General features: G+C 49.1%; 1 protein-coding gene across 1 annotated transcript in view; it reads left to right on the plus strand.

The window, feature by feature from the left end:
• The first annotated feature begins 6,161 nt into the window (after positions 1-6,161).
• The window catches only part of clcn3 (chloride channel 3), a 281,546-nt gene continuing 274,215 nt past the window's right edge, over positions 6,162-13,492 (plus strand). The window contains exon 1 of the mRNA XM_072515744.1: positions 6,162-6,293. The gene's annotated coding sequence lies outside the window, so the exon portion shown is untranslated. The remainder of the gene's footprint in view (positions 6,294-13,492) is intronic.

Here is a 13,492-nt window from a genome sequence, read left to right on the forward strand (position 1 = left end):
GGGAAATCAGTGGGGGGACGATGACACGGTGCGGAGTCCAGTCAAAATAAATGAGGTCTTAGGGACTTCTATGGGAACTTGTACAAGTCAGAACCCCCGGAGCGGGGTGGAGGGGATGCAGTAGTTCCTGGACCAATTGAGGTTTCCGAGGGTGGAGGAGGGGCAGGTAGAAGGGTTGGGGGCCCCGGTCGGGATGGAGGAGCTGGTTAAGGGGTTGGGGAGCATGCAGGCGGGCAAGGCCCTGGGACCGGATGGGTTCCCGGTTGAGTTCTACAGGAAGTTCTCGGAGCTTTTGGGTCAGTTGCTGTTGAGAACCTTTAACGAGGCGAAAGAGAAAGGAATTCTTCCCCCGACGATGTTGCAGGCTCTGATCTCGCTTATCCTCAAGCGGGACAAGGACCCACTGCAGTGTGGCTCGTACAGGCCGATTTCACTCCTCAATGTGGATGCTAAGTTGTTGGCGAAGGTCCTGGCCACTAGGATTGAGGATTGTGTCCCGGGAGTGATATCAGACGGGGTTTGTGAAGGGCAGGCAGCTGAATGTAAATGTGCGGAGGCTCCTGAATGTGATCATGATGCCCTCGGAGGGAGGGAAGGCAGAAGTGGTGGCGGCAATGGATGCGGAGAAGGCCTTTGACCGGGTGGAGTGGGGGTACCTGTGGGAGGTGCTGGGCAGGTTTGGGTTCGGGGAGGGGTACATAGGGTGGGTTAAATTGTTGTACCAGGCCCCAGTGGTGAGTGTATCGACGAACCAGCTGAGGTCAGAGTACTTTAGACTGTACCGTGGAACGAGGCAGGGGTGCCCCCTGCTGTTTGCCCTGGCGATTGAGCCGCTGGCCATGGCGCTGAGTGAGTCCAGAAACTGGAGGGGTTTGGTCCAGGGGGGGAGGAGCACCTTGTCTCACTATACGCGGATGACCTGCTTCTGTATATCGCGGATCCGGTGGAGGGGATGGTGGAGGTCATGCAGACCCTTAGGGAGTTTGGGAACTTCTCGGGATATAAGCTCAACATTGGGAAGAGCGAGCTCTTTGTGGTGCATGCGAGAGGCCAGGAAAAGAGGCTGGAGGAGCTGCCGCTCAAGGTGGTGGAGAGGAGTTTTCGGTATTTGGATATCCAGGTGGCCAAGAGTTGGGGGGTCTTGCATAAGCTCCATCTGGCACAGTTGGTGGACCAGATGGAGGAGGACTTCAAGAGGTGGGACATGCTGCCACTCTCCCTGGCGGGCAGGGTGCAGTCTGTTAAGATGACGGTCCTCCCTAGGTTCTTATTCGTGTTTCAGTGCCTGCCTATTCTCATCAGTAAGGCCTTTTTCAAGCGGGTGAGCAAGAGTATAATGGGATTTGTGTGGGCAAATAAGACCCCCAGGGTTAAGAGACTGTTCTTGGAGCGCAGTCCGGGGGAGGGGGGGAGGGCTTTTGCCAGTTTGAGGGCGCTGGAGGAGAAATTTGGGTTACCCCCGGGAAATGTCTTTGGGTTCGGAACGCAGGTTCGGGCGTTCGTGAGGAGGCAGGTAGGGGAGTTCCCGCTGCTGCCTGCCCGGAGGATACAAGACAGGGTGATTTTGGGCGTGTGGGTCGGAGAGGGTAAGATATCGGAGATATACCAGGAGTTGCAGGAGGCGGAGGAGGCCTTGGTGGAGGAGCTGAAGGGCGAGTGGGAGGAGGAGTTGCGTGAGGAGCTAGATGAGGGCCTGTGGGCTGACGCCCTGGGCAGGGTCAATTCCTCCTCATCTTGCGCCAGGCTCAGCCTGATCCAGTGGAAAGTGGTACTCACTTCCAGGGGCGAGGATGAGTAAGTTTTTTGGGGTGGAGGACAGGTGCGTCAGGTGTTCGGGGAGCCCAGCAAACCACCCCCATATGTTCTGGGCGTGCCCGGTGCTTGCGAAGTTTTGGAAGGGCTTTGCAAAGGCTATGTCCAAGGTCTTGGATACTCGGGTAAGACTGAGCTGGGGGATAGCGATATTTGGGGTATCGGACGATCCGGGAGTGCAGGGGTTGTAAGAGGCCGGAGTCCTGGCCTTTGCCTCCTTGGTAGCCCGGAGAAGGCTCTTGTTAATGTGGAGGGACGCAAAGCCCCCAAGCGTAGAGGCTTGGGTCAATGACATGGCGGGGTTTCTCAGGTTGGAGAAAATAAAGTTTGCCTTGCGAGGGTCCTTGCAGGGGTTCTCCAGGCGGTGGCAACCATTCCTTGACTTTCTCGCGGAACGTTAGGTGGAGGTCAACAGCAGCAACAACCCGGGGGCGGGGGGTGGGGAGGGCGGGGGGGGGGGCTGATTTATTTTCTTTTTTGTAAGGGGTGCATACCCCATTTCGTTTTGAGTTGGGTATTAGTTTGTTAAACTGTTTATCGGTTAGAGGGTTAAGTTGTTTTGTTTTGTTGGCATGTTGCCCTTCATTCTTTGTATTATTTTCCTTTTTGGAGTGTTTTGTAAAATTATCGAAAAACTTTGAATAAATACATTTTTTAAAAATACAAGTGATCAAGATACGGCCCAATTGATTGGGGCCAAGTTCAAGGCCCGCCCAAAAGAACGCGAAGCCCCTTCGGGTATAAGAAGAAGGCCCCGAGAGAGAATCGCTCTCTTGGAATCGGCTCTCACAGCAGAGAGACCCGTCCACCAGCTACACCAGAAGCAAGTAAGTCCAAGGTCAACGCTCGCGACCAGACGGACGACCTTAGCTGTTCCCCTTCACCACTTCGACCCCAGCAGCCTCAGATCCGAACAACAGCCATTGTTCCTCTGACTGAGTGGCAGCCCGAAGCTAAGTATAGGCTTTAGCAGTAGTGATAGTTTAGTCTGTAGTATTTTGTGCATGAGTAGATATTGCTGTGTGTGTAAATAAATAGTATTGACTTTGAACTAACTAACTGGAGTACCGGCTCTTTGATCAGTATTCGGGTTTGAACCTTGTGTCGGTATCAAAAGATACCTGGCGACTCTAAAGCAAACGTAATTAGAATTAAGGAAGGCGACCATATTGACCGCCATATTTAGAACCAAATAAAGAGAGCAACAAGCGTATGTTATCTGTGTAAGAATGCACAGAGAATGTGGGCTTGGTAGACTCACAGTTTGGCTTTTTCAGCAGGTTGCTGTTTTCTCTTTCTCAGCTTGGACAGAACAGCTACAGCTTTTGTGATACTTTTTGTATTGATCTCAACACCAAGTGACAGATTTTGATGATTGTGAATCCTAGATGTGTGAAGCTGCCGCCAACGTCTGGTGTCATACTGTCAATGTCGGTATATGGTGGAATGGCAACATTCAGGACCATTACATTTGTCTTCCTGATGTTGGTGATTGAACCAAACTCTTAACAGGCATGAGAGAACCTGCCAATTTGCTGTTCTAGGTATTCCTCAGTATGCTTTATCAGTGCAACATAATCAGCACAGAGCAACTCTCCATGCCTATACTATCTAGAGTTTAGAAGAATGAGGGAAGATCTAATTGAGGTATACAAGATGCTAAAAGGTATGGATAAAGTAGATGTGGAGCTGATGCTTCGCCTTGTGGGGCATTCTAAAATAAGAGATCATGATCTTAAAATAAGAGGTAGCGAATTTAAAACAGATTTGAGGAAAAACTACTTCTCCCAAAGGGTTGTGAATCTGTCGAATTCGCTACCCCAGAGTGCAGTGGATGCTGGGACAGTGAGTGAATTTAAGGAGGAGTTAGACAGGTTTTTAATTGGTAATGGGTTGAAGGGTTATGGAGAATGGGCAGGACGGTGGAGTTGAGGCCAGGGTGGGATCAGCCATGATCACATTGAGGGTGTTAGGCTCGGATGGCTAAATTGCCTACTCCTGCTCCTAGGTCATGTGTTCTAGGGAGGCGATGCTCTGGCTGATTTTGCCATCCAGCTCTTGGTCTGTAGCATTGTAGGTAGCAGATGAGGAACATATCAGCCATGATGGAATGGCGGAGCAGACCCGATGGGCCGAATGGCCTACTTCTGCTGCTATATCTTATGAACTTATGAACTCTGACATGAACTTAGTGCATCTTTATCTTGGATCTCAGATGAGGTAAGCTGAACTGCTTTCAGTCAGACCTGCTGTGTATGTAGACACCCTCTGTAGATGCCCTGACTGCATAAGAACCTAGCGAAGAGAAGAATATGCCAAAAAGTATCAATGCCAGATACTAGCCTGTTTGACCCTACTGTGGATATCAAAGGGTTCTGATTTTAATAAGGAGTACAATAAAAAAACTTAGTTTTATTTACAGCACGATATATACAATATCCAGTAGATTTCTACTGGGTACCTACTGTTTTGGTTGGTGCCTTACTGGCCGACCTTGTATACAGATGTTAATAGAGATTCTCTGCCCCTAGCGGATGAGCTCATACTCTGCAAAGACCACAGGGAAGATGATCATTCCTACCGCGTAGGACCCGTGCGGGCTACCACATTGATGTTGCCCCATCACAGCTGACCCTGTATATCATGTTGTCATGGAAAGCGGAGATCACATTGAGCAGCTTCAGAAGCCAGCCAATTTTCTCCAGCAGCTTAAATAGATCGCCGCGGGTGCTGGGGGAAATTTGAGATAGGCCGCGTTGTAGCCACCTGAGTTGGCCACTTCCCGACTTAAAATGGAGAACCGCAAAGGCTGAAGGGAAATTCAGCCAACACAGGCAAAGACTAGCAAATACAGAACTCATGTATATTGGAACCTGCAAAACAACCAGACAGCACCAAAACCAGCAGCCATCTACATAGTAAATTGTGATTCCAGGGCACAATGGCAACAGTTAAGGTAAATAAAGCCAAGCCAGACTCCTCGGCGCCAGCAGGAGCCAAGACAAAGGAAGGCCGACGGACACTTAGGACCGCCCAGCGATCGGGGAACCGCTCCAGCATTGGAGAAATCGATCTAAGTGATCGGAAAGTAGTCCAATCACTTGGAACCAGGTACGGGGTCCACCCCGAAGAGCGGGAAGCCCCTGGGGACTATAAAGTAAAGCCCCCAAGTTCAAATCGTCTTTCTTTGGCAGGGTCACTCAGCAACTTGAACCAACACTTTACAGTGACCTGTCTTGTTGCCTCCAAGCAAGTAAGTCCCAAGTCAACGCTCGCTATGAGATAGGCGCTCCTAGCTACCAGTCCATACCAGCTTTGAATCCCACAGACTCAGGACCTGAACGAAAGGCCATTTGTTCCCCTGACCTGGTGGGCCAGTCCGAAGCTAAATATAGGCCTGTTAGTGATAGAAATAGCCTAGAAAGTAGAGTTTATGCATGAGTAGCGATTTACTGTGTATAATAAATGTGTTTTGATTTGAATCTTACTAATTGGTGTGTTGAGTTATTGATCATTACTTGAACTTGAACCTCGTGGCGGTATCATAAAGATACCTGGTGACTCTAGTGCAAAGGTTATAAAACAGAGCCAATTGAACCAACCAAAAGTTAGCAACAGGGTGCAGTTGTGAAGGAATTGGAAAACAAGGTTGAGAATTTCAAAGTTGAAGATGTTGCTTATCTGGGCGCCAATATAGGTCAGTGAGTACTGGAGAGATAGGTGATTGTGACTTGGAGCAGTAAGGACAGGGGCAGCAGAGTTTTGGATGACCTCAGGATTACAGAGGGTAAAACATGAGAGGTTGTTCAGAAGTGTGTTTGAAGGGTCAAGTCTGGTGGTAACAAAGGGATGGCTAATGTTCTTGCTTGTTGCTAACTCAGTTGTTCCCAACTTCATCCAGATCAGCTGAAGTGAAAGGCGTTAGTGTGATGCAATAGAACAAAACTACTGATTATTGTGAAAGACAGAGGCTGCAGTGTGTCCCTCTCCAACAGCACCCCAGCAAGAGTTCATTTTGTGACTCACTTGATTGAAGTTGATTTTCTTCAGTCAGCTGAACAACTCCTGGCAGATTCCATGATAATCCTCAAAGCCTGTTCAGCATGTCATGTGTCGACACTCCATGGGTGGAAAGCACTGAGGTCTCCTGGAATTATATTACACATGTGATTTCAGAAAACAGTCATATGCTTGAGAGGTCTCTGGAACTATAAAGATTGGTCTTTCATCGAGGAGCAAGGCTGATTCTCGCAAGTTTCTGTCAAATTTATGTGGATGCTAATGGATTCAGTGTTTTTTAGTTTATTATTTAAGCTGCAATAATTGAGTCAACAATCAAGAGTTGACACTGTCTATTGATCTCATTAAGTGCACAAACCCATTTTCTCCCCAGTTATTCAGGACTTGGAGATAACTCAGAACCGATTCTTCCCCTGTCATTGTTTCAGCTGTCTTTCTGCTGTCAAGCACCAATTTCTCAGGTGAGTTACTGATTCTTGTGGCTGAAATTAGGATTTGCATCTGTATTTGCATAACTCCATTAAAGATCTTGGGCGGGATTCTCCAATCCCGCGGCAGAGTGTCCATGCCGTCGTGTTTTACGACAGCGTGAACGGGCCGCTCCCACGTCTAATTCTGGCCCCTACAGGGGCCAGCATGGCGCTGGAGTGGTTTGCGCTGCTCCAGCTGCAGATCCTGGCGTGAACTGTGCACCGCGGCATCAGCGCATGCGCAGTTGCACCGGCGCCAACGAGGACATGCGCAGCGGCGCCGGAGCCAACACACGCATGCACAGTGGCCTCCTTCAACGCGCCGGCCCCGACGCAACATGGTGCAGGGGTACAGGGGCTGCCACGTAGGAAAGAAGGCCCCCAGCCACAGAGGCCAGCCCACCGATCGGTGAGTCCCGACCACGGGCCAGGCCACATCGGAGGGCCCCCCCCCCCCCCTCCCGTCCCACAGGCCACCACCCGACCCTTACACGCTGAGGTCCCGCTGGCCCAGAACGGCGGCGGCAGGACTCAGCTCTTTTCCTACGGCCGCTCGGCCCATCCGGACCGGAGAATCGGCCGGCTGGCCACGTAGAGTGGCCCACGACTGGCACCGCACCAACCACCCCGGCGCCAATGGCGCCGATTCTCCTCACTGCAGAGAATTGTGTTCCGGCGTTGGGGCGGCGTGGCCCGTTCACGGGGATTGTCCGGACCGGCGCAGGGCTGGGAGAATCCCGCCCCTTGAGACTAACATCTTCGCTGACAATAATTTAATTGCCATACTTCCAGGGGAAAACATCTGTGCAACACCTCGTCAAAGGTTATTGGAAAATAATTTGATCTTGTGCTCCTTTTAAGCTTTCTTTTAAAAAAAAAGAACATTTCAGAAAGACCCCTGCCTTCGTATGTTGCAACAACTGAAGTTTGAATTCTGCATTGTAATCTGCAGAAATATATCTCGATGGTGTCTGGTAAAAAATGAAAAGCGTGCAAATTTATTCTTTTTTATTAAGATTTATAGCTGGCTTTCCTCAAATTTGTTTTTAAAAGATTTTGTCAACGAACGACAGAAGGACATTCATATGCCTTTTGTATCCTCAATAATTAACACACTCTGTTGATGTACAGAAATCTATTTTTATAAATCTGATAGAAGTTTCTATTAGCACCATCATGCATGGGTTCTCATGGTAATTAATTGAGAGTGACAACTTGATCATGAAGTAAAGTACATGCGCACCTAACATGCTGGAGTTTGTAGTAAATAACTGTCCATCTGTGGACTATAGATTGGCAGAAATTCTTCATAAAATATGCATTTGTCCTACTGGAGAAATATGACTATTAGTTTCCCATAACTCAAGCTACAGGTTAATGTGCACATGATTTAATAATTAATCAATAGCTTATTTCAGTGGTGTGGACATATTTTCAGTTTGCTTATTCAGATTTTAAATTTCTGGGTTACAATTAATGCCATCCTATTGATGTGCATTGTTAGGATTCACCTTTAAATGGGAAACAACTTCGTACAAATAGAATTTTGCTGGCGTCACCCTGCGATGTAAATGTCCGACTAAGTCTTATGCTGGACGGTAGATCAGAATAAAGACATTGAAACGAGGGATGCCACAGTGACTAGGAGCAAGTGATGGCAATTGGGAAAGGGTCATGCTCAATTCTCTCTTAACTTACATGTACTTTCCCGCCAAGTTCTGCAGACAGCGGTGAGGAGTGGTAACACTAGATAACTGATCATTGCCTGAGCCCGACTGGAGCAGGTAAACTGAGGTCACTAGTTTACCTCACCTGAGATTTTCCAGAGGTCTAATTTTGGTCTCTGTGTAGCTCAGTAGCAAACCAAATGGTGTCTTTTCTTTTGTGTACCCAATTATTGCTTTTCCAATTAAGGGGCAATTTAGCGTGGCCAATCCACCAAACCTGCACATCTTTGGGTTGTGGGGGTGGATCCCACGCAGGCACGGGGAGAATGTGCAAACTTCACACAGTGACCCGGGGCCGGGATCGAACCTGGGTCCTCAACGCCGTAGTCAGCAGTGCTAACCACTGCGCCACCGTACCGCCCCCAAATGGTGTATTTATCCAAGAGTAATAAGCAGACAAAAACACCGCAATCTGGAAATAAGATAAAAACCTGGAGGCAAAACAATTTGCAGAGCTACAGGGAAAATGCGGATGAGTTCGACGAGCTGATTTGATCTTGCAGTGAGCGAGCATCAACACAAGGGGCTGAAACCCCTTTTCATTCTGTAACCATTCTTTGACTCTTTGAACTTTAATTAAATAAATGAATGAATAATTTTGTGGTGTACTGATAAGCGTTTTATTCATGTGACAGTCTCCTACAGTCAGGGAAAAAATGTGCTTTTTAATGACACAAACGCAGTTTGTTTAGAATTATTTTTATACCAAAGTAGTTTCATAATGTTCATGTGATGACAACAACCCCAGTCTCTGAGGGCTGAGTCCCAGCATAGTTATAGGTATCAGGGGCGGGATTCTCTGATCCTGAGGCTAAGTGTTGACGCTGTCGTAAACGCCGTCCCAGGAGCAGCGATTCCAAGCCCTGCAGGAGGCCTGCAAGACACTGGAGCGACTCACGCCACTCCAGCTGCCGATACCGGCCTCAAATGTGCGCCCCGGGTCTGCGCATGAGCACTGCGACCGGCGCTACTGCGCGCATGCGCGGTGGCTTCCTTCTCCGCGCCGGCCCCAACGCAACATGGTGTAGGGCTACAGGGGCCGCGCGGAGCAAAAGAGGCCCCCAGCCCGAGAGGCTGGCCCGCCGATCGGTAGGCCCCGATCGCAGGCCAGGCCGCAGCAGAGCCCCTCCCTCCCCCCCGGGTCGGAACCCCCCCCCCCCACCGGGTCGGACCCCCCCCCCCCCACACCAGGTCGCCCCCGAAACGACCTGCCGAGGTCCCGCCGGATAAGACCACACGTGGACGGCGCCGGCGGGACTCGGATTTTTGTTGCAACCACACGGTCCATCCCGGGCAGAGAATCGCCGGGGGGGGTGCACGTAGAGCGGCATCCAGCCGCGCCGGCGTCAATGGCGCCAATTCTCCACTCATCGGAGAATCGGCAGACCGGCGGCGGCGTTGCGCACAGCCCGGCGATTCAGCCCCTGATTTTGCTGAAAAACTAATGATGCCTGAATGATGCATGCTGTAATTAAAACCCAAATCGTCCAGAAAATGTTAGTACAGCACAGAAACCCTCAGAGTAGTGATCAACCAGAAATCGCAGAAAAACAGCATCTTAATCTCATTTGTACATTAATGTAAGTCACCACAGACAGCTCTCCAGGGATTAAGAATGTATGCATCCTTTAAATCACGTGTAATTGGTCATGAGTGCCAATCAACCTCTTGCCCCAAATGTAAACATTAATGAGTGTGGAGTCTCATTCCTTCAGGTTGTGAATTGTTTTAGGAGGCTTTCATTTTAAAATATTCTCTTCTTGTTCCTGTGTGTCTCTTTCTGCCCTTTTTCTTAATTCAATCTTTATTTCCTATTTCTCTTTCTGTTCCTGATTTTACATTGGATTCACCATATCTAATTCACCCGTATTCTCAGTTCTTCCTTTGTTTATTTCTCAATTCTTCAATCTCATTGGTTAATGAGATTGATGGTTTGTCACATTGCTTGCCAAGGTTCCTGAGGACCTATTCCCCTCACTGCACCATTATCAGCACATACTTCCAGCAACTTTGTGGTGGAAGAATATTAAACCCAAGTGTGCACTGCAAACAAATCCATCAGGCACACTGCAAGAATACACATACTGTGACTACAAAAGCTGATTATTCTGAGATAAGCGACCCAGCTCCTCGCTCACGGAAACCCTTCCACTGCCGACATGGAACAAATGAGTAAGGTTATGCATGCTTTTCCACTCACTGAATGCAGCTCCAACAGCACTCATGAAGCTTGGCACCATGTAGGACAAAGCAGCACACTTGACTGGCTCCCCATCCACCACCTTCAACATTCACTCCCTCCATCCCCTGTGCAACATGGCTGCCATGTCGACCATCTACACGATGCATCCAACAACCCACCAAGGTTTCTTCGCCAGCACCTCCCCAACCTGCGACCTCCAATACCTTGAAGGACAAGGGCAGCAGGCACTTGGGAGCACCACCACCTTAAATTTGCACACCAGCCTGACTTTGAAATATATCCCTGTTCCTTCATCGTTGCTCGGTTAAAATCCTGGAACTCGCCCCATAGGCACTGCAGCAGTTTGAAAAGGCAGCTCACTACCAAGGCAACTATGTTATTCTCTAAGTCTGAATAAAGATTGTAGACTTTCAGTTAACACAAATACTTTATTCAGTAGGTTTGTTCTGTTTCCAGAGCTTAACTAGACATAATACAGTCAAGAGGTATGACCAGTGAAGCTAAGGTAAACTGCCTATGCTGAGCTGCCTCTGTCTGCTGCTGCTCACTAACCTTGTGCTTCTGAAAGAGGCGGATCCTCCCTTGGGCTGGACCCATACCCATCTCTGATGCTGTTCTCTAGTGATGCTGTGGCTGTTACATCTGTCTGTAGTCCCTGGTGTATGTGCAGATGTATGTACAGATATACAGATCACTACATCCCCCCCCCCCCTTTTAATGGACATGTATTCTAGACTGGCCTCAAGAAAACTGTACATAACAAGTGGTGAGAATATGCAAATCTGCACACTGTGAAAATGATGAAAGTAATACAGAAACAATTAGCTGTGTTGTGAGTCCATCGTGAGAAATGTCCATATTCGTCTTGTGCGTGTGTTGAAGTGTCGTTACAAATCTAGCCGGTCGGGTGCCTTATGGCTTCTGGTGGAGCGTCTTAACGGTGGTAGTAGGGATGATGGTTTGATGTCAGCAAGAGAACTGTCTGGCGTTGTGTGGCGAGGAATGTCCTCTAGACTCGGTCAAGTCCAGTGTGGGAAATATTGGCATTGTAGGTCGAATCTCTAATAGATCCCGGCGGTTACAGCGTAAAAGTACTCCCGCAGACGATTTGACAATGTAGGACCGCGGTGCCTCCTGCCTGATCACCGTGGCTGACTCAGACCATCCGCCTTCTGGGTCCCTGATTCTGACAGTGTCACCTATTGTCAGTGGCTTGAGTGGGATCGCATGTTGATTGTAGTCTAGTTTTTGTTTGGAGCATAGTGCCCGCATGTCGTCGAGAACTGGTGCGTTGCCGGGGTCTCGGAATTGCTTTGCCGGTAGGGTTGTCCGGTTATCTCTGCCAAAGAGCATTTGCGCTGGCGACAGTCCTGAGCTCAATGGGGTTGCTCTGTACGATAATAGAGCTAGGTTGATGTCGGAACGTGTCTCGGTTGTCTTGCTGATGAGTCGTTTAATGATGTGGACACCTTTTTCCCCTGTTCCATTTGATTGCAGGTAGCGATTCTGTGTCGCACCATTGTCTGACCTCGACTTTTTCCTGTGTTTGTGGTATTGATTCTGTATGTGATCGTTCGTGAAAGCTGTTTTGCTTGTTTGTTCTGGAGCAGATGTGAATTTATGAGATTCTTTATCATGCCATGTTTGTAGACTTGTCATTGTTTCGCAGTGTGCTGTGGCATTGTCCTTCACGTGCAGAGTTGTACCATGTTGTACAGGTCTTTGTTTCATTGTTATTGTTTCTGTTGTTTCTGTCTTTGTTGTTGTTGTTTTCGTTGTCGTTCTTGTTGTTATTTTTGTCGTTTCTGTCTTGGTTGTTTTCGTTGGCATTCTTGTTGTTGTCATTCTTGTTGTTCTTTTTGTCGCGCTTGTTGATTCTGTTTTCGATGTTTTCGCTTTTATTCTTGTTCTTTTTCTTGTCGTGCTTGTTGTTTCTGGGATGCTTCTTGTTGCTTTTGTCGTTCTTGTTGCGCTACATGTTGTTTTTGTTGTTGCTGTTGTTCTTGTTTCTGCTGTGCTTCTTGCGGTTTTTGTTGTTCTTGTTGCGCTCAATGAGTGTGCCATGTGGATGATTTGAGTCATTGTCGCAGTTATTAGTGTCAGTGTCTTTTGTGGTATCTGCTGCATTGAGTGTATCTTCTTGAGCATTGTGAGAATGATCTGATGTTGCATTGATGTTGGTGACATCAGTCATTTGTGGTGGATTTGATTCCTCTTCTTTGCTTACTTGGTGTAGCGCACAAATACTCCGAGAGACGAATAGAGCGAAGTCGATGAGGCTTTATTAAGCGTGACTGTTCCCCCGCAGTTCAGTAGTAGACTGCCTGCGGGGGAGGACTCCAGGTACTTATACTCCGCCTTCAGGGCAGAGCTAGAGGTCAACGTCCAACCAGGACCCGGGATCTGTCAGCCAATGACATCACGGCTTCACAGTCCCACATGACCCCTAATGCATATTACCACATTCACCCCTTGTTAAAAATGAACCCGGCGGGATGATGCTTCGCATGGTGGTAAGGGTTTACAAGGCTGGTCCTGGGAGGAAAACTTTTTCATGTTATTACAGTACGTACAAGGTTTTTTTTGTTTCGAACTATTTACAGTAATCGTCAGGAAAAAAAAGACAAAATGTTCTCGTTAAAAGTCCACATATTGCAGTGTTAGATCGACGCCACGAGTCGGTCGGGCGGTCTGGTCGTCCGTGTCGATCGCCTCGGCCCCGGTGGTGGTGGTGGTGCTTGTTCCGGTGTTGTCGTCTCCGGGAGCCTTACGGTTTCAGCTTGGGCTTCACTCCTGGTCGGGCCTGGGAGGAGGACCGATCCTCCTGGGAAGGGGGCGGTCGCGGGGTGCGGCGGTGGCAGGAAGGGGGTGATTGGTGTCGGGGGGGTGTGTGTGTTGCCGGCGGGCGCCAGATCTCGCAGGGAGACCGGGTCCTGTCGGCCGTCGGGGTACTCCACGTAAGCGTACTGCGGGTTCGCGTGAAGGAGGTGAACCCTTTCGACCAACGGGTCCGACTTGTGCGCCCGCACATGTTTTCGGAGCAAGATGGGTCCTGGGGCCGCCAGCCAGGTCGGCTGCGACGTTCCAGAGGAGGACTTCCTGGGGAAGACAAGGAGGCGCTCATGAGGCGTTTGGTTAGTGCTAGTACACAGTAGTGACCGGATGGAGTGGAGGGCGTCCGGGAGGACCTCCTGCCACCGTGAAACGGGGAGGTCCCTGGACCGTAGGGCCAGTAGGACGGTCTTCCAGACCGCGCCGTT

This window comes from Scyliorhinus torazame, chromosome 9 (assembly GCF_047496885.1).
Source record: "Scyliorhinus torazame isolate Kashiwa2021f chromosome 9, sScyTor2.1, whole genome shotgun sequence".
NCBI lineage: Eukaryota > Metazoa > Chordata > Chondrichthyes > Carcharhiniformes > Scyliorhinidae > Scyliorhinus > Scyliorhinus torazame.